Consider the following 20,740-nt stretch of genomic DNA (forward strand, 5'->3'; position numbering starts at 1 on the left):
GTGTATTTTCCTTATTGTAACTGATTGGAATTGTTTATGTGTTGTACTGTACTGCTGCCACAAAACCACAAATTTCATGACATCTGTCAGTGATAATAAAACAGATTATGACTCTGATTCTGTTTCTGAGATTCCCAGTGTTTGAGCACAACAATTAAACTCAGAGTAAGAGTTCCTTTTCACAAGTTTGATGTCTGGCTTGTGAAAAACATGGGTTGCCCTCTGACAAAAGTTGGCAGTGTTATACTGATCCAAATCAGTGTAACTGGGTCCTCAGGGAGACCAGCCTTAGGTCAGAACACTGACATTGGTTCTCTTATCCTTCCATGAATTTGTTCTCCTGCTCTTTGTAGTGTGGCATATGGGAGGGATCACTGCTGCTGAGTAGTTGCCTTTTACCTTGCTAGCCAAGATATCGAAAGTGTTACTTGTTTTTTAGCATGTGAACCTTTATCGTCTAAAGTCAGTGTGATGCAGCGGGGCAGGTTGGTCGAGAATACGAGACACTACAGCTGCTGCGATTTGGTGCAATGATAAACTGCTGAGGGAACTCTGAAGCTCAGGAAGGTCACATTTCAGATTGCAACCCTGCATCAGGACTGGGGCATCAGCTATCATTTTGTCTCTGTAGATGCTGCCTAAACCACTGAGTTCCCTGGCAGCTTATTTTCTGGTAGAGAGCCAGTTGTCTTGTGAACATTGAGGGTAAACTGTATCTTCTCATATGCTTCAGTAAAAGCTTCAGAAATGGCCTCTGTGTGTACACAAATACAAGTATCATCTGCATACTACAGCCCATAATTCTGATTTGGGTGCCCGTAATCCTGGAGTGTAATTACAGGAGGCTGGGAAATTGGAATGGAGAGTCAAATTATGTACAAATGCACACACACAACACAATCTGATAATGACCAGTTAATGCTTTTGTGATGTAGATTGAGTCTGATTTATCAGAGACTATACGGCTGGAAGAGGAGGTTATGGATTGTGGAAGGCAAGGTCAAAATGCATTTGCTGAGAGTTTAAGATTGAGGCATTTCTGTACTGTTAATACAGTTCAGCAAACAGGGGGTGCTTAAACAAGACCTGCTATGAGTTCAGATGGACAGCAACATTTTTGATAATTAAATACTGTATAAAGGAAGAGCATGCAACAAATACTGAAATAGTTGAATCTAGATAACAACAGATGGGTAATTGTCTTTTAGCAGAAGTAGTTTGTGCAAACTAACAGTTGCACAAATATCATGGTGTATAGGTCAAACCTATCACATTTGTACGTGCCTTCTCCAGGGAAAACTACAAAAGGCTGTGAGGCTCAAAGGGGACAAAGAGCAGTATAAAGAGGGATAAATGATCATAGTTGACCTTGTCTGAGATTGGTGTCACTCCGCCATGTTGTGAATAAACCTATAAGCATTCATTGTTAAGGATTTGGCAATAAAGATGTTTGGAAGTAGAGGAGGGCATTAAAGTCAAAGGAGAGGCAATGTAAAGTGAGACAAAGTTGAAATAATACAGAATAATTTACTGCATTCACTGGAGAAGCAACAGAGGATACATAATGGAAAAGCTGGAATGGACATTGGAGGAGAAAGAAAATGTGATAAAGTGCAGCCAGATTATTGCAGTACTTGGGGGCAGGAGAGTACTGACGTAATTCAAGTTTCAGGTAGACTTATTGAATAACATTCCGAGACAGAAATTTAGAATTTCTTTCTCATTAATTCACAAATGCTGAGGCCAGTAGAATGCAAGACAAGTTTTTACTTGGTACATATGACCAGATCCAAGTTACCTCTGCCATTCCCAACTACCCATTTGAAATCAGGCATCTCATCCTGAAGGTCCAGTGATGTGTTTCGTTTTGTAAAGTAAATCCATGTGAAAAGTCTGTTTGAACTTTTTAAGCAAACCGTATTGCTATTTAAACCTGAATCTGAATCCACCTCTAAAGCATGAAACTCCTGCAGCAAAATGGCTGTGATTCAGCGTTAATTGGCATTTGTTTTCTGAGTACAATAGGAAAGTTACTCTGTAAAGTGAAACAATTCACACCTATGAAATACAGGGCCTCTTCTGTGGTTAGAACCAAGGTAACCTGTTGGAAACCCATAACTTGTTGCTTTCTGTTTTGTGTCAAACCTAAATCAGGTTCACTGCTGGTGCTAAGTGACAAACAGCGGAAGATGATTTCAACTCACCAGCACTCTGCTAAATAGAAAAATCCATCCAAACAAAATCTCAGAAAAACACAAACTCCTGGGGAGCTGTCACCTGAGGTGTTGACTGTAAAATGACCTTGATTATTATAATTATGTGAGGCAATCAACATTAAAAAATGTTGGCAAACATCAGTAAACTGCCAGTTTTATTTTGTTTGGTGAAAACTGAAAGGGTATGTGCATGAGATTTAGAAATTAATCCTTTTGATGTTAAAAGTGTGCATATTTACCCTAAATGCATCACACTTTAACAAGAGTGTAAAATGGAATGGGAATAGACTGTTTGCTGTCTCTTCTCTCAGGGGATCTCAATTGATGAGTGCAGCACCTGCTATATTGGGATTGTGCCTGTTTGCCACAGTGCATTCTCTCCATTAATGCAAGTTGCTTTAATTATAATTTATATACTACCTCAGCACCATAGAGTGATGGAATGATTTCCTTTATCTTAGAAAGAAGAGGAATAATCAAGAAATATAACTTCTGGGTTTAATATTTGATCTCCGCAAGTGAGAGCCAAATAACAACCACAAATATTTCCACAGCAATATGTCCAAAAATGATCAACAGGGGCATTATTAAATGCAGTAAAAATATAATAATCCAGCTCCCTTGGGACTTTGATAGTGCCCGGCTAACAGATTTTCTGGATTATTAGATGTTAAAGAGGTTTACTATCCAAACAAATTTATTGCTGTATTTTATGTATTACCAGATGCACAGTATACTCCCTGAGATTCATGCAAGCAAGAACTTCATTTGCATTGTGGTGTGTATGACAATACACTTACCTTATTTAATCTGATTTGATCTGAAAAAGTTTTTTTTTCGCTATTTTTACGTAGTGTAATAAATTTCCAGTGAACCAGGTGAGTTTAAAAGGAGTAGAAAATGAAACCCAGTAAGTTACAGCTTTACCATTTTCAACTTGCATGTCTCAGAATGACCCCCAGTGTCTTCCACACAGCCCTACCTCCAGCACACACCAGCCACAGTTCTGACCCCAGTAACCCAGCAGTCCATACCATGGATTTGTTCACTGACTAACTCACAGTGCAACACAGCAGGTCATACTCTGGACAAATGAATGAGCCAGATGTCAAGACACCGGGATTTCCAAACAATTAACTGCAGAATCATTGGAGCTTTACTTTTGAAGGTTTAACATAGAACCACAGAAAGGAATATTAGGACCGGCAACCAAGGTCGTAATCAAACGCACAGTTATAATGGAGGAACTTGAGGAAGAAGAGAGGTTTAAGGAGGGGTGTTAAGACTGTGGAGATGATACAATGATCACTAGTGTGGAACAATTGAAATACTGAATGCTCAGGAGGCCAGGATTCCTCAAGAACAGAGGTGGGAAAGGTGACCAGGATAGAATGGTCACGGCCATGAAAATATGGATACAGCTTTTAAAACTGAAGAATTGACACAACTGAAGGCAGCAAAAGTCAATATACACAAGTATAATGGATGATCAATTGCTGAACTAAAGGTAACTACAGCAACTCTTTTTCATGGGCACACATTTACAGAGAATAAAACATGGGTGACCAATCAGAAGACAACGATAGTTCCTTAATGACTACCATCCAGTGACACTTCATTAACAATAATGAAGTACTTTGAGTAGCTGGTTATGGATTGTATTAAATCCCATCTTCCTGCTACATTGGAGTCTTTCCAGTTAGCCTATTGCTCAATTCAGTCCTCTGAGGATGCCATAGCCTCTGCCCTCCACTTCATCCTGTCCCACCTGGAAAATGGTGCCTCATACACCAGGATGCTGTTTATCAACTTCAGCTTGACACTTAATACAATCATCCCTCAGAAGCTGGTGGGTAAATTGTCCTTGTTGGGTCTCAACAGCTCTCTCTGTAATTAGATCTTGGACGTCTTGTAAGGAAGGTCATAATCAGTCCATGTTAGCAACAACATCTCCAGCTCCATTATACTGAGTATTGACCGTGTGCTCATCCCACTGCTGACTCATGACTGTACTGCTAGATCTAGCTCAAACTGAATCATTAAATTTGCTGATGACAAAACAGGGCTTGACCTCAAAAACCGATGATGAGATAATATACAGAGAAGAGGTAGAGCTGCTTGTAGAATGACATGAGCACAGCACCTAGAATTTCAACATGGACAAGACCAAAGAGATGAGGGTGGACTTTCGAAAGGTGCAGGCTGACCGCTCCTCACTAGGTATAAGTGGCTCCTCCTTGGAGAGGGTTAAGAGAACCAAGGAACCAGGCTTCTGCGAGTACACAGTATAGAGAATATCACTTGGTCCCTCAACTGCATCTCCTTAGTTAAGAAAGCATAGCAGTATCTCCACTTCTTGAGGAGATTGAGGTGAGTTAGGCCCCTCCCCATTCTAACCAGTTTTTACAGGAGCACCAGTGAGAGCGGCCTGACCAGCCATATCATCATCTGGTGCGAGAATTGCAAGGCATCCGACCGCAAGTCCCAACAAAGGATTGTGAGGACTATTGAGAGGATCATCATGGTCCCTCTTCCACCCATCCTGCTGCACGCTGGACCCTTAGCATTGTGAAAGATCCCTCCCATCTGTCCCACAATCTGTTTGACTTCCTACCATCAGGCAGGAGGTACCATAGAATTAGGACAAGGACCTTTAGGATGAAAAACAGCTTCTTCCCCCAAGCCATGAGACTGCTGAACTCCCTGCCACCACCCAGGTCTCATTACTTGTGAAACACCATTATTTTTGACCTGAGTTGTAAGTACACCTTATGCTAAATGTCAATCTTCTCAAGTATATTTTATTATTTGTTAATTTATTTATGGTAATGTTACTTTATGTGTTGTGTGTGAGTTCTATGTACTCTGCACCTTGGTCCAGAGGAATGTTGTTTTGTTTAGTGGTATACAGTGGCATGCAAAAGTTTGGGCACCCCCAGTCAAAATTTCTGTTACTGTGAATAGTTACGTGAGTAGAGGATGAACTGATCTCCGAAAGTCATAAAGTTAAAGATGAAACATTCTTTTCAACATCTTAAACAAGATTAGTGTATTATTTTTGTCTTGTACAATTTTAGAGTGAAGAAAGGAAAGGAGCACCATGCAAAAGTTTGGGCTCCCCAAGAGATTTGAGCTCTCAGATTATTTTTACCAAGGTCTCAGACCTTAATTAGGTTGTTACAGCTATGGCTTGTTCACAATCATCGTTAGGAAAGGCCAGGTGATGTAAATTTCAAAGCTTTATAAATACGCTGACTCCTCAGACCTTGTGCCAAGAATCAGCAGCCATGGACTCCTCTAAGCAGCTGCCTAGCACTCTGAAAATTAAAATAAATGATGCCCACAAAGCAGGAGAAGGCTATAAAAAGATAGCAAAGTGTTTTCAGGTGGCTGTTTCCTCAGTTTGTAATGTAATTAAGGAATGACAGTTAACAGGATTGGTGGGGGTCAAGTTGAGGTCTGCAAGACCAAGAAAACTTTTGAAGAGAACTGCTTGTAGGATTGCTAGAAAGGCAAATCAAAACACCTGTTTGACTGCAAAAGACCTTCAGGAAGATTTAGTAGACTCTGGAGTGGTGGTGCACTGTTCTACTGTGCAGCGACACCAGAGTCATCAGAAGAAAACCTCTCCTGCGTCCTCACCACAAAATTTCAGCATCAGAAGTTTGCAAAAGAACATCTAAACAAGCCTGATGCATTTTGGAAACAAGTCCTGTGGACTGATAAAGTTAAAATAGAACTTTTTGGCAGCAATGAGCAAAGGTATGTTTGGAGAAAAAAGGGTGCAGAATTTCATGAAAAGAACACCTCTCCAACTGTTAAGCACGGGGGGGGTGTGTGGATTGATCATGCTTTGGGTTTGTGTTGCAGCCAGTGGCACGGGGAACATTTACTGGTAGAGGGAAGAATGAATCCAATTAAATACCAGCAAATTCTGGAAGCAAACATCACCGTGTGTAAAAAAACTGAAGATGAAAAGAGGATGGCTTCTGCAACAGGATAATGATCCTAAACACACCTCAAAATCTACAATGGACTACCTCAAGAGGCGCAAGCTCACAGTCCCCTGACCTAAACGTCATTGAAAATCTGTGGATAGACCTCAAAAGAGCAATGCATGCAAGACGGCCCAAGAATCTCACAGAACTAGTAGCCTTTTGCAAGGAAGAATGGGCAAAATTCCCCCAAACAAGAATTGAAAGACTCTTAGCTGGCTACAGAAAGCGTTTACAAGCTATGATACTTGCCAAAGGGGGTGTTACAAATTACTGACCATAAAACTTTTGCTTTAGGCCCTTTTCATTTTGTTATATTGCAACTGTAAAAGATGAAAATAAAAAGTAATCTTATTTAAAATATTAAAGAAATGTGTCATCTTTAACTTTATGCCTTTTAGAAATCAGTTCATCTTTTATGCACTTAGCTATTCACAGTAACTGAAATTTTGACCAGGGGTGCCCAAACTTTTGCATGCCACTGTATATGCATACAGTTGAATGACAATAAATTTGAATTTGAACTAGTTAAATCTGGAGATAATTAAGGCATGGATGTTGGTTTCAGCAGCAGCTAAGTTATGGATAAAAGACAACCCTGTGTGGGAGTAGAAATTGCCCCTAAAGCTCAGCCTTATGTCTAGTAGATTTCTAAAGATGTAACTGGGAAAGGCAGCTTGAAGGCTGCATATATGACAGAGATTGATCTTCAGACCCCTCCACCATCTCTCCTCCACATTCCCCACCCTATTTCCATTGAGGTCTGAAGATAACTGCCAATTTTCTGATTTTTCCCATTATTCCAGACTGCTATTCTCCAGAATTTCAGGACACCAATATTCCACTAACTTCCTCATCTGACCTTCATTTTTACTAACCCTGATGTTCTCATTTCTTCACATTCCAGCCAACAGAGGACTTCCACCCAGGTGGTAAACTGTCTGTCCCAGCCCAGTCACAAATCACTTAGGCCTCACAATCTATCAGTGTCTGTCAGGCCAGCACAATAGTCAATTCCTTCAACTCTACCAACAACTTCCAAATAGCCTGCTCACGAAATTACTCACAGGCCTTTTATCTTAACCTATGACTTCCGTCTCTCTTGCTCACTCCTATAGACTCACCTTTAGTCCCCTCTGACAGATTTTTCACTATGGAAATATGCCTAATAGACCTATTAGGCATAGTCTGCTTGTCTTTGAGCAGGAGAGGTCATATCGTACAAGCTGATTGAGTTTTTAGAAGAGGCGATGATGAGGATTGATGAGGGTAGGGCAATAGGTATTGCATAGATGGACTTCTGTAAAGCTCTCAGTAAAGTCCCTTGTAGTAAGCCAATTTTCAAGATTAAGACATGTGGGAAGGCTTGCTGGATTGGATTCAAAATTGAGTTTACATGGAAAATAGTGGGAAGTGTGGTGGGGTGATATTCTAACTAGAGGTCTTTGACCAGTCATGCTGCAGAAGTACCAATTCTGGCATTTCTGGTTGCTTCCAATATATATATATAAATGATTTGGATATAAATGTTAAAATGTGCTAATTAGTAAGTTTGCAGATGATACAAAAATTTGGTGGTTTGTAAATAGTGTGAAATGTGGCTAAAGGATATAGATCAGATGAAAGCATCTGTTGAGAAATGGCACATGGATTTTAATCTGGACAAGTGTAAGGTATTGCACTTTGGAAGGTAGGGGGCACTGATATACAGATGGGACTTAGTTTGCAAGTCCACAGTGGATAGAGTTGTAAAGAAGGAATACAATGTTCTTGTCTTTGTTGGTCAGGGTGTTGAGTATAAAAGTAAAGAAATAATGCTGCAGCTGTATAAAATGTAGGTCATATTTAGCATATTGTGTGTAGTTCTGATTGCCACATTATGGGGAAAAATGTGGAGGTTTGGGAATGGGTGTAGAAAAGGTTTACCAGAATGCAGCCTGGATTGGAGAGAATCAACTATAAGGGAAGATTGGATTGCTTTCTTTGGTGTCAGAAGCTGAGGGTGAACTGATTACAACTATATAAAAATTTATCTGGGGCATGAATAGAGTTGATAGAGTCTTTATCCTAGGGTAGAAATGTGAAATAATAAAGGGTATATTAAGGTGAGAGGGGAAATGTTCAGAGGAGATTTAGAAGCTATTTTTTCATGGGAAGAGTGGCAGGTGCAAGGCACAGGAACAGACAGGCAATGGAGGGATCACAAACATGAGAAAATCTGCAGATGCTGGAAATGCAGACAACACACACAAAATGCTGAAGGTACTCAGCAGGCCAGGCAGCATCTATGGAAAAGAGTAAAGTCGACGTTTGGGATGAAGCCATTCATCAAGGCTGGAGAAAAAGAGGGAAATAGAGGGATATAGGCCACATGTTGGTAGATAGGATTAGTTTGGATTGGCATTATGTTCAGCACAGGCATCATAAGCCAAAGTGTACTCCTATAGTATTCTAAGTTCGATAGTGTATGAAAACTATTACTCACATGCATATGGGCCCAGATCTTGGGCCTCTGACTCAATTGAAAGTTGTAGCAAAAAGACATTGGTGTGGTAGGATTTCTAGTCATCTCCACTTACTGTGACCTTTAAAAGGTAAGTTATGTTCTAAACTTCAACAGAGGCTTAATAATGTGTGGTGTTACACAGTACAATCAGCGGTCATCAAATAACATACTCTCAAACTTATCACAAGTTATTAGGCAGATACTATATTGATAAGCATTGCATCTGTTTTAATTACATATTTTTATCATTATCACTTCAATGTGTTTCTTCTGTAAAAACACAATTCTAAAGGAATTCCAATTAGCTGACTGCTAAGGTTTCATGATTACTCATTACCACAAGCAGCAGTAGAGAACGCTGACGTCTTACCCCACTGCTGGACAATTGTCAAAATTCTTCCACTAAATTATAAATCAGTTGGCTTTAAATATGACTACTGAAGTAGTGAAAAATCTTTTCTTACTAAGAGTACATTTTTTCTACATGTTTTAAATATGTGAATGCATGAGTGTATTTATTTGATATACAGAATAAGCATGTACCGTGTGGGCACTTCTATATTGAAGCAGCCTACAGAGGAAGTGCTGTTATCAAACATTCCTTTATATTTTTTTCCATTTTCTCCCTTCCTGAATTCACTGTGACCGTGGGAGTTGTTACAGCTGAGAATGATTTGATTTTCAGCCCGGTTTCTTGGACAGTATACTTCTGTAACATAGATCTGTTCGTCTATATTATCTTTTGATTTTTACAAAAGATAACAATTTGAAATGTTATCCTTTTTTTGCTCTCTCTTTACACATAGTGTCTAGTCTTCAGTGTTTCCTGCATCGGCAGTATTTTGGTTTATTTCTTTTTTACATCTTTATTACATTCCTAGATCCACAAGAAAGGAAGACTGGTTTGAATATTAATGTGGGACAAATACATGAAGACAAGAATGGGAGAAACAATGGCAATGAACACAGAGCACACATCAAAGTTGCTGGTGAACACAGCAGGCCAGGCAGCATCTCTAGGAAGAGGTACAGTCGACGTTTCGAGACGAGACCCTTCGTCAGGACTAACTGAAGGAAGAGCTAGTAAGAGATTTGAAAGTGGGAAGGGGAGGGGGAGATCCAAAATGATAGGAGAAGACAGGAGGGGGAGGGATGGAGCCAAGAGCTGGACAGTTGATTGGCAAAAGGGATATGAGAGGATCATGGGACAGGAGGCCCAGGGAGAAGGAAAAGGGGGAGGGGGGAAAAACCTAGAGGATGGGCAAGAGGTATAGTCAGAGGGACAGAGGGAGAAAAAGGAGAGAGAGAGAAAGAATGTGTGTATATAAATAAATAACGGATGGGGTACGAGGGGGAGGTGGGGTATTAGCGGAAGTTTGAGAAGTCAATGTTCATGCCATCAGGTTGGAGGCTACCCAGACGGAATATAAGGTGTTGTTCCTCCAACCTGAGTGTGGCTTCATCTCTACGGTAGAGGAGGCCGTGGATAGACATATCAGAATGGGAATGGGATGTGGAATTAAAATGTGTGGCCACTGGGAGATCCTGCTTTCTCTGGCGGACAGAGCATAGGTGTTCAACAAAACAATCTCCCAGTCTGCGTCGGGTCTCACCAATATATAGAAGGCCACATCGGGAGCACCGGACGCAGTATATCACCCCAGTCAACTCACAGGTGAAGTATCGTCTCACCTGGAAGGACTGTCTGGGGCCCTGAACGGTGGTAAGGGAGGAAGTGTAAGGGCATGTGTAGCACTTGTTCTGCTTACAAGGATAAGTGCCAGGAGGGAGATCAGTGGGGAGGGATAGGGGGGATGAATGGACAAGGGAGATGCGTAGGGAGTGATCCCTGTGGAAAGCAGGGGGGGGGGAGGGAAAGATGTGCTTAGTGGTGGGATCCCATTGGAGGTGGCAGAAGTTACAGAGAATAATATGTTGGACCCGGAGACTGGTGGGGCGGTAGGTGAGGACCAGGGGAACCCTATTCCTAGTGGGGTGGCGGGAGGATGGAGTGAGAGCAAATGTGCGTGAAAGGGGGGAGATGGGGGAGATGCCTGCCTTTTTGTTGGCTTTGTGGATCAATCTATGTTCCAAACCTATTCTGGTATCTGTCCCCCACTTTTCCTTCGCTACATTGACGACTGCATTGGCGCTGCTTCCTGCACGCATGCTGAGCTCATTGACTTTATTAACTTTGCCTCCAACTTTCACCCTGCCCTCAAGTTTACCTGGTCCATTTCCGACACCTCCCTCCCCTTTCTTGATCTTTCTGTCTCTATCTCTGGAGACAGCTTATCTACTGATGTCTACTATAAGCCTACTGACTCTCACAGCTATCTGGACTATTCCCCTTCTCACCCTGTCTCATGCAAAAATGCCATCCTCTTCTCGCAATTCCTCCAATTCCGCCGCATCTGCTCTCAGGATGAGGCTTTTCATTCCAGGACGAGGGAGATGTCTTCCTTTTTTAAAGAAAGGTGCTTCCCTTCCTCCATCAACTCTGCTCTCAAACGCATCTCCCCCATTTCACGCACATCTGCACTCACTCCATCCTCCCGCCACCCCACTAGGAATAAGGTTCCCCTGGTCCTCACCTACCACCCCACCAGCCTCCGGATCCAACATATAATTCTCCGTAACTTCCGCCACCTCCAACGGGATCCCACCACTAAGCACATCTTTCCCTCCCCCCACCTCTGCTTTCCGCAGGGATTGCTCCTTATGTGACTCCCTTGTCCATACATTCCCCCCCATCCCTCTCCACTGATCTCCCTCCTGGCACTTATCCTTGTAAGCAGAACAAGTGCTACACATGCCCTTACACTTCCTCCCTCACCACCATTCAGGGCCCCAGACAGTCCTTCCAGGTGAGGCGACACTTCACCTGTGAGTCAGCTGGGGTGATATACTGCGTCTGATGCTCCCGATGTGGCCTTCTATTTATTGGCGAGACTCGACACAGACTGGGAGATTGTTTTGCTGAACACCCATGCTCTGTCTGCCAGAGAAAGCAGGGTCTCCCAGTGGCCACACATTTTAATTTCACATCCCATTTCCATTCTGACATGTCTATCCACGGCCTCCTCTACTGTAAAGAAGAAGCCACATTCAGGTTGGAGGAACAACACCTTATATTCCGTCTGGGTAGCCTCCAACCTGATGGCATGAACATTGACCTCAAATTTCCGCTAATGCCCCACCTCCCCCTCATACCCCATCCATTATTTATTTCTATACATACATTCTTTCTCTCTCTCTCCTTTTTCTCCCTCTGTCCCTCTGACTATACCCCTTGCCCATCCTCTGGGTTTTTTCCCCCCTCCCCCTTTTCCTTCTCCCTGGGCCTCCTGTCCCATGATCCTCACATATCCCTTTTGCCAATCAACTGTCCAACTCTTGGCTCCATCCCTCCCCCTCCCCTCCCACTTTCAAATCTCTTACTAGCTCTTTCTTCAGTTAATCCTGACAAAGGTCTCAGCCCAAAACGTCGACTGTACCTCTTCCTGGAGATGCTGCCTGGCCTGCTGCGTTCACCAGCAATTTTGATGTGTGTTGCTTGAATTTCCAGCATCTGCAGATTTCCTCGTGTTTGCAGTGAACATGGAGTGGTTCCGTTCTGCTGCGACTGAGCCACTCTGATTGGGTTCAGTCCTGATCTCCAGAGCTGTTTGTGTAGAGCTTGCATGTTCACTCTCACAAAGTCGTTTGCCTTTGATCTTCTGGTTCCCTCCCGTATCCCAAAAATGTGCTAGAGACTAATTAACCACCGGAAGTTACCTGTGGTGTAGGTGGGAAGCAGAGGAATTGGGAGAATGTGATGAGTATGTGACGGAGAATTGGTTGCAGGGTAATAAATGGAGAATAGCATAGATAAGAATGCCTGAAGGGTTGGAATGGACTCCAAGGGCTAAATGTCCCCCTTTATTGTCATACAAAAGTGTGAGGAAAAATATATCTAAAATGAGAAGTAATAACTGTATTAGATCCACGAATCAATTATAGAACAATAAAAATGAACTATTAAAACTAAAGATGCTAAATTGAGCAACACACACAAAATGGTGGAGGAACTCAGCAGGCCAGGCCAAGCCCAAAACATCAACTGTACTCTTTTCCAGCATCTGCAGATTTCCTCGTGTTTGCTAGATGCTGCCTGGCCTGCTGAGTTCCTCCAGCATTTTGTGTGTGTCGCTCGGATTTCCAGCATCTGCAGGTTTTTGCTTGTTTGTGATGCTAAATTGAGACTGAGTTGATAGAAGGCATATGGATTAAATTAAATGATCAGAAGAGCAACAAAATGATGTAAAGATCCTTCATCTACATGAAACATGGTCATCCTCCTACCGTTGACAACACTACTTGTACCATTAAAACACATGAATATCTTAAGCTCTATACTAAATTACAACTAGATTTATTATGAAATGAGTCAAATCTCCAAAAAAGGTGATGATGAAGAAAGGAAAAACAGAAAGGCAGAAGGAAAATGGAGGCTATATGAAAAAGAAAGTTTTTTTTAAATTAACTGATCAAATGTACAGTTATATTTGAGTTGAGAGATTTCTCTGATCCAGATTCACTCCAGAGACTTGACCCATGCTCCAGTATAATGCTGCACTTTCTAAACTATGCAACCTTTTCGGTGATACATTAAGCTGATGTGCACACTACCCTCTAAGTGATCCAGTACTGTACATTTTTTAAGACATAGAGTAGGTGTTCTATTGGTTTCTGTGTGGCACGTAGCCGAGTGGTTAAGGCGTTGGACTAGCGATCTGTAGGTCATGAGTTCGAGCCCCAGCCGAGGCTGTGTGTTGCGTCCTTGAGCAAGGCACTTAACCACACACTGCTCCAGTACATCCAAATGCTGGGGGTTAACCTCGCAATAGATTGGCATCCTATCCGGGGTGCGGTGCGGGGGGAGGGTAGTCTCGTACTCTCAGTCACTTCACGTCACATCACGGAAACCGGATAAGCACCGGCCTGATGAGCCTATAAGGCTCAGGACAGACTTTAACTAAGTCTATTGGTTTCTGGGGCAATATTTATACTCAGCCAACGTGATTATTATCCTATGATTACAGTAATCCCAGTTTGATTAGCAGTTTATTAATACATTTGACTGTTAGAATTCTTTTAATTTCCAATGATCATTATCTTCAAAGGATTCCATGAACATTAATTCAAAAATAATGGTGAACTACTTTGGGATCTGTTGAGGTTGTGAAGAGTGATGGGGCTGTAAACTATGCTGGGAGATCTTTTTCTAACCCCATGAACACAATGAGGCTGAATGTCTTGCAAATTTTTTTGATTCTTTGTATAACAATAAAGTATTTCCTTCCAAGCAATAAAAAAAATCAATAATTGAAAGAAAGAGAATCTGGCAGTTGAAGATGAGTATAAAATGGAGATTTTAACTGAGTATATTTGAGATAAAATGGAGATTTTAACTGAGTATATCTGAGATTTTAATTTAACAGTAGGACTGAGGAGTGCAGTAGAACAGAGGAATCTATGAATACAGATCCATAATTCTTTGAAAGTTGCGTCACACATTCACAGGGTTATAAAAAAGAGCCTTTGGCACATTGGCCTTCATAACTCATAAGAGATGAATACAGGAGTTAGGAAGTTGTACAAGGTATGTTGAGACCAAATTTGGAGTATTGTGTGCAGTTCTACCTGCAGGAAAGTTATCAATAAGATCAAAAGAGTAGAAAAAAATTACAAGTATGATGCTGGGACATGATGACTTGAGGTATAGGGAAAGGTTGAATAGAAACATAGAAATCTACAGCACATTACAGCTCTTCGGCCCACAATATTGTGCCAACCATGTACCCTACTCTGGAAACTGTCTAGAATTTCCCTCCCACATTGCCCTCTATTTCTCTAAGCTTCAAGAGTCCTGGAACGTAAAAGAATAAGGAGAGATTTGCTAGAGGTATACAAAATGATGAGGGGCATACGCAGGGTTAATGCAAGCAAGCCTTTTTCACTAAGGTTGGGTAAAATTAGAAGCAGAGGTCATAGATTAAGGGTGAAGTATTTTAGGGGAATCTAAGGAGGACTTCACTCAGAGGGTGGAGGAAGTCAGAGGGAGGAGAAGATGGCGGTGCGACGCAGTGCGCGCGGCCGCTCCGAATGATATCGTATGTGTTAACTAGGATGCCATGCACAATCCTGATTTGTTGGAGACAGCCATGAGAAGCACAGAGGAACACTTGGAGAAACTTCTGAAATGCCTGCTTCGCTGCTGCTGCTACTGTGCAATCGAGAATCTCCAGAAGGGAAGGCCCCAAATCCTTGGCTTTGCCTATTGCCTGTTGCCGGGGCCGAGGTCAAAGCACTTGGCAGAGATTGTGCTCAGTGCTCAGTGTCGGAGGGCTGGTCAGAGGCTCAGAGTTTTCGGACGGACTCAAGAGTCGGCTGTGGTCGGGTGCTTCCAGGATGCTGCATCAGCAAGTTTGCGGCGCTGGAGATTCATGGCAGGAAGAGTTTTTTTTCTTCCTTCTACCATCTGCGTGAGATGATGGGACTTTCGAGAGACTTTGAGATTTTTTTTACCGTGCCCATGGTCTGTTCTTCATCAAATTACAGTATTACTTTGCACTGTTGTAACTATACGTTATAATTATGTGGTTTTTGTCAGTTTTTCAGTCGGTTTGTCTTGTGTTTCTGTGATATCATTCTGGAGAAACAATTTATCATTTCTTAATGCATGCCTTACTAAATGACAATAAAAGAGCACTGCGTGTCCTCCTAATCTAATCTAAAAAAAAGTGTGGAACGAGCTGCCAGAGGAAGTGTTGGATGCAGGTTCAATTGAACATTTAAGAGAACTTCGGATAAGTACATGAACAATGGTCTGGCCTACCCACCTCTGTCAACTATACCGGTGCCTAAGAAGAATGTGGTAACCTGCTTCAATAATTATTCTCAAGATAAAATGCTTTGAGAGGTTGGTGATGAAACTTATCAACTCCTGACTGAGAAATGACTTAGATCTGCTTCACTTTGCCTTTCATCACAACAGGTCTATGGCAGGTGCCATTTCACTTGCTCTTCATTCACCCCTGGAATATCTGGATAGTGATGAAACATACATCAGCATCCACATCATCAACTATAACTCAGTATTCAATATCATCATCTCCTCAAAGCTAATAAATAAGCTCCTAGACCTTGGCCTCAATACCTCCTTGTGCAATTGGATCCTCAGTTTCCCCACTTGCAGACCCCAGTCAATTCAAATTGGCAAAAACATCTCCTCCGCAGTTTCCATCAGCACAGGTGCACCACAAGGCTGTGTGCTTAGTCCCCTACTCTACTCGCTTTATACTTATGACTGTGTGGCTAAGCACATTCAAGTTTGCTGATGACACCACACTCATTGGCCGATTCAAAAGTGGTGACCACTCAACATAGATGAGGAAAATTGAAAATCTGGCAGAATGGTGCTACAACAACAAACTGTCACTCGATATCAGTAAGATCAAGGAGCTGATTATTGACTTCAGGAGGAGGATATCAGCGGACCATGAGTCAGTCCTCTTTGGAGAGGGTCAGTAACTTTAAATTCCTCTTTTATCCTTTCAGAGGACCTGTCCTGGGTCCAGCTCGTAAATCCCATTACAAAGAAAGCACAGCAGTGCCTCTACTTCTTTAGAAATTTGCGAAGATTCGGCATAAATGTGAGGTGCTACATCTTGGCAGGACTAATCAAAATAGGAAATACATGGTCAATGGTAGGGCATTGAAGAATGCAGTAGAACAGAGGGATCTAGGAATAATGGTGCATAGTTCCCTGAAGGTGGAATCTCATGTGGATAGGGTGGTGAAGAAACCTTTTGGTATGCTGACCTTTATAAATCGGAGCATTGAGTATAGGAGTTAGGATGTAATGTTGAAATTGTACAAGGCATTGTTGAGGCCAAATTTGGAGTATTGTGTACAGTTTTGGTCGCCAAATTATAGGAAAGATGTCAACAAAGTAGAGAGAGTACAGAGAAGACTTACTAGAACGTTACCTCGGGGTTTCATCACCTAAGTTACAGAGAAAGGTTGAACAAGTTGGGTCTTTATTCTTTGAAGCATAGAAGGTTGAGGGGGGACTTGATAGAGGTATTTAAAATTATGGGGGGATAGATAGAGTTGACGTGGATAGGCTTTTTCCGTTGAGAGTGGGGGAGATTCATATAAGAGGACATGAGTTGAGAGTTAAAGGGCAAAAGTTTAGGGGTAACATAAGGGGGAAAATCTTTACTCAGAGAGTGGTGGCTGTGTGGAATGAGCTTCCAGCAGAAGTGGTTGAGGCAGGTTCAATGTTGTCATTTAAAGTTAAATTGAATAGCTATATGGACAGGAAAGGAATGGGGGGTTATGGGCTGAGTGCAGGTCAGTGGGTCTAGGTGAGAGTAAGAGTTCGGCACAGACTAGAAGGGTCGAGATGGCCTGTTTCCATGCTGTGGTTATATGGTTAAATGTCATCTAAAACTTTTACAAACATCTATAGATGGAGAAAATAATGATTGGTTACATCATGGACTGGTATAGAAACACCAATGCACTGAATGAAAAATCCTACAAAAAGTAAAGGATATGGCCCAGTCCATCACAGGTAAAGCCCTCTCACCATTGTGCATATCTATACGGAATGCTGTCATGGATGCAGCATCCATTATCAAGGAACCCCACCATCTAGGCAATACTCTCTTCTCACAGCTGCCATCATGAAAAACGTACAGGAGCCAGGTTCAGGAACAGTTATTGCCTCTCAACTATCAGGCTCTTGAACGAGAGGGAATAACTTCACTCATCTTCAGTCTCCCCATCACTGAAATGATCCCACAACCTATGGACTCACTTTCAAGAACTCTTCATCTCATGTTCTCGATAGTTACTGTTCAATTATTTATTTATTATTGTTTTTCCTTTTGTATTTCTGACTGCCTGTAAGAAAATGAACCTCAGGGTTGTAGATGGTGACATATATGTGCTTTGAACTGGAGAGCTATGGTCCTGGTGCAGGTGGATTGGACTCGGCAGAATAACAGTTTGTCACAAATGGGGTGAGCTGAAGGACCTGTTTCTGTGCTGTAATGTTCAATGACACTATGACTCTTTCTAATATGTTGTATCTGTATGTAAATAATAACAGGCACAATAAAGTAAGATGTGGAGAATTTAATAGATACAATTACAGAATGGAACACAAATCTCTACAGTATAACAGTAAACACAAAAGTCATAGGCCTATATAATACAGAAATAAACCCTTTGACCCATATCATCCATGCAGATCAAGTTTCAGTTGTCTGCATTTGGCCTATACTGTAGCTTTCTAAACTTTTCCTAACCACTAACCTGTCCAAATGTCTGTTATATGTTGCAATGTACCTGCTTCTATCGTGACATGTTTTATGAGCATCAGATTATCTAGGCTATCAAGAAAAACTAGGCTGATTTGTTAAAATCAAATTGAATTTAAACATTAGTTCAATTGTTCTGAAGTATAACTCTGTGGATAAAGGAAATATTGTTCATACAGCTTTTCTGATGACATAAAACTGTGGCACCAGCTCAGCATGGACCGGAAAATGAATTTGGAGCCGACTGGTCTGAAAAACTCACTTCCACTGTGGATTGAGAAATAGCGATGGATTCTTTGAGGAATTGTGAGTCCAATGTAATTTCAGATTACATGAATTACCAACATTCTGTATGTGTATATAGTGCAAAGAGGAAAATTCTTTATTTAGTATTGCTTTGTCCTAAAATTAACAGTTCTCTGACATTTTTAATTGTAAGCATCACCAATGAATGATCACATAAATTACCATAATTCTAAGGCAGTTTAAATATGTTTATTGTTGTAATGTAAATTAAAATATTTACTGAATGGTAGATAGGTCTTAGTAGTTAAGATATCCTAAGACATGGCCACATTTAGCTGGAGAACTTTTTTTTAAGATGGTTAGCAACACAAAGTAAAATTAACACAATTTCTTGGCAGTAGTGGGTGCTCACTCTCAGAACTCACTGAGCAGTCTGGTTTTCAGGACCTCCAGGTGCATCTTGGAAGACATGCGGCCCTGTTAATGACTCGATTCCTTAATGATGTTGCTGACTGTAGCGTTGTGGAATATTGTAACAGAAAGAAGGTGCTTGAGTCAGGAGAACTCGAATAAGCGATGCTGCAAATTCTAACATTGAAACAGCGAGCTGTTGATCTCCCTCTCAGACGTTGTGGGAGTGATAGTGAGAGCGAGATCCTGTTTGATATGTTGAAGTATTGGAATGGACAGTAGTTTTTGACGAAATCGCGATCATGGTGTCTGGGGCCTTTGCTGTTGTTTGCATGGTGGGTGGTGGGTGGTTGATGATTTTGTTGGAACAAGTGGGGGGAGTGGGAGAGAGAGGGTTGCTGCTTGCGCGAGGGAGGGGAGGGGATATTTGGGGTTCTAATGTTTTTGTCATTCATTCTCAGGGTTTCTTTTTTCTTCTGTTTCATGGGTGTCTGAGAAGAGTAAGAATTTCAGGTTGTATACTGTATACATTCTCTGATATTAAATTGAACATTGAACCATTGAACAATCACTATTCGCAAGTGGGTAACACTAATGTAATACCAGAGTTTCCTGGGCTCAAAACATACTGCTGAATTGGCATCCAATGGTTCTGTAGGGAATTCTAGTTGTCATGGTCCTCATAATGTCCAGGATATTGGTGGAGGTTTGGCGAAATTTAAAGACTGAGATAAGCTGGGGGTAATTTGCAAACACACCTAACATCTCATTGTACTACAGAAATTATCATTGAGACCTGTGGCAGAGCATTAACATGTTTGTGGCTGAGGAACAGGAAACATTCTATACCTCAGTGGTAGAATTTAAGTACAGTTAATTAATGTTCTTAATTATTTGATACAATGTGAAAGTATTTCAAAACTTATTTTTACTTTTTCAGAAAATCTCCTCAGAATTCAAGATGACAACTTATCAGAAGAATGTTCAAAGGCTGGTCCTTAGGATTCTCCAGCTGAAACCTCATTAACATTTCAAGTCTGCTCCACATTAACAGATTTCTGTTGGTGGAGGCCATCCACTTGTTGGACCTCTGCATTTATATGAGGTAAGGCCATCTACGGCTGATGACTCTGAGCAGCGGGCTGGATCCAGGGCAGTAATGGTTTGCGTTTCATAGTTTCATTGAAGAATTTCCAGGAAATAATGGCTCAAATGAGTCATTTCATTGTTAGATTTATATCCATTTATTATTTCCCTAGAACATTTGTGCTACTCCAACAATCCACTTACAGACATCAAGAAAAATCCACCCACCCACCATGATAGTCAGAAGCGAATGTAACTTCCTGATGTTTGCTTCTTCACCACAGCTACTAACAAGAAATGTCTCGTTGTTGGACCACACTGACAAAGCCATTCAGCATGTGGAAATATTTTCATGTTTTAATTCCCCTGTTTTAGCAGACTTGCCACATGGTTTTTCAGAGTGGAAAAGCAACTGGTTTTCAACACAAAATCAAAGTGTGATGACTTATCAATTGAATGTTCTTTTGATCTTAATTGTTGTGCATGACCCAATAGGTGGAGGAGTCTGAAGAGACCTAGCTGGACAATGCACCAAGTTCATTATCGAACCCACTGAGAGTGTTCAATGGAAACATATCCTTTGAGGTAATGTAGGCGATACCAATCCGTAACGTATATCAAGAAAGTCATTGGCCCCAGTGCAATTAGCTGAGAAAGGCCTGCAGACACTATTAATTATCTGAAAACTTTGTCAGAGGAAAAGATAATGCTGGAAGCTATGCTTCCCATAAATTCACTTCTTTTCAGTTGGACTTTAGTCAAGGAGCCTGTCTTCAATAAGTGACAGATGTCTCTTCTACCATCTAGACAATTTTTAAAAATTAGTAACTTAGTTGATGATGCTTCTGCCTTTGAATAAGAAGGTTGTGGTTAAATCCCTATCCAGATACTTGAGCATAAGCTTCT

Source organism: Mobula hypostoma, chromosome 2 (assembly GCF_963921235.1).
Source record: "Mobula hypostoma chromosome 2, sMobHyp1.1, whole genome shotgun sequence".
Taxonomy (NCBI): Eukaryota; Metazoa; Chordata; class Chondrichthyes; order Myliobatiformes; family Myliobatidae; genus Mobula; species Mobula hypostoma.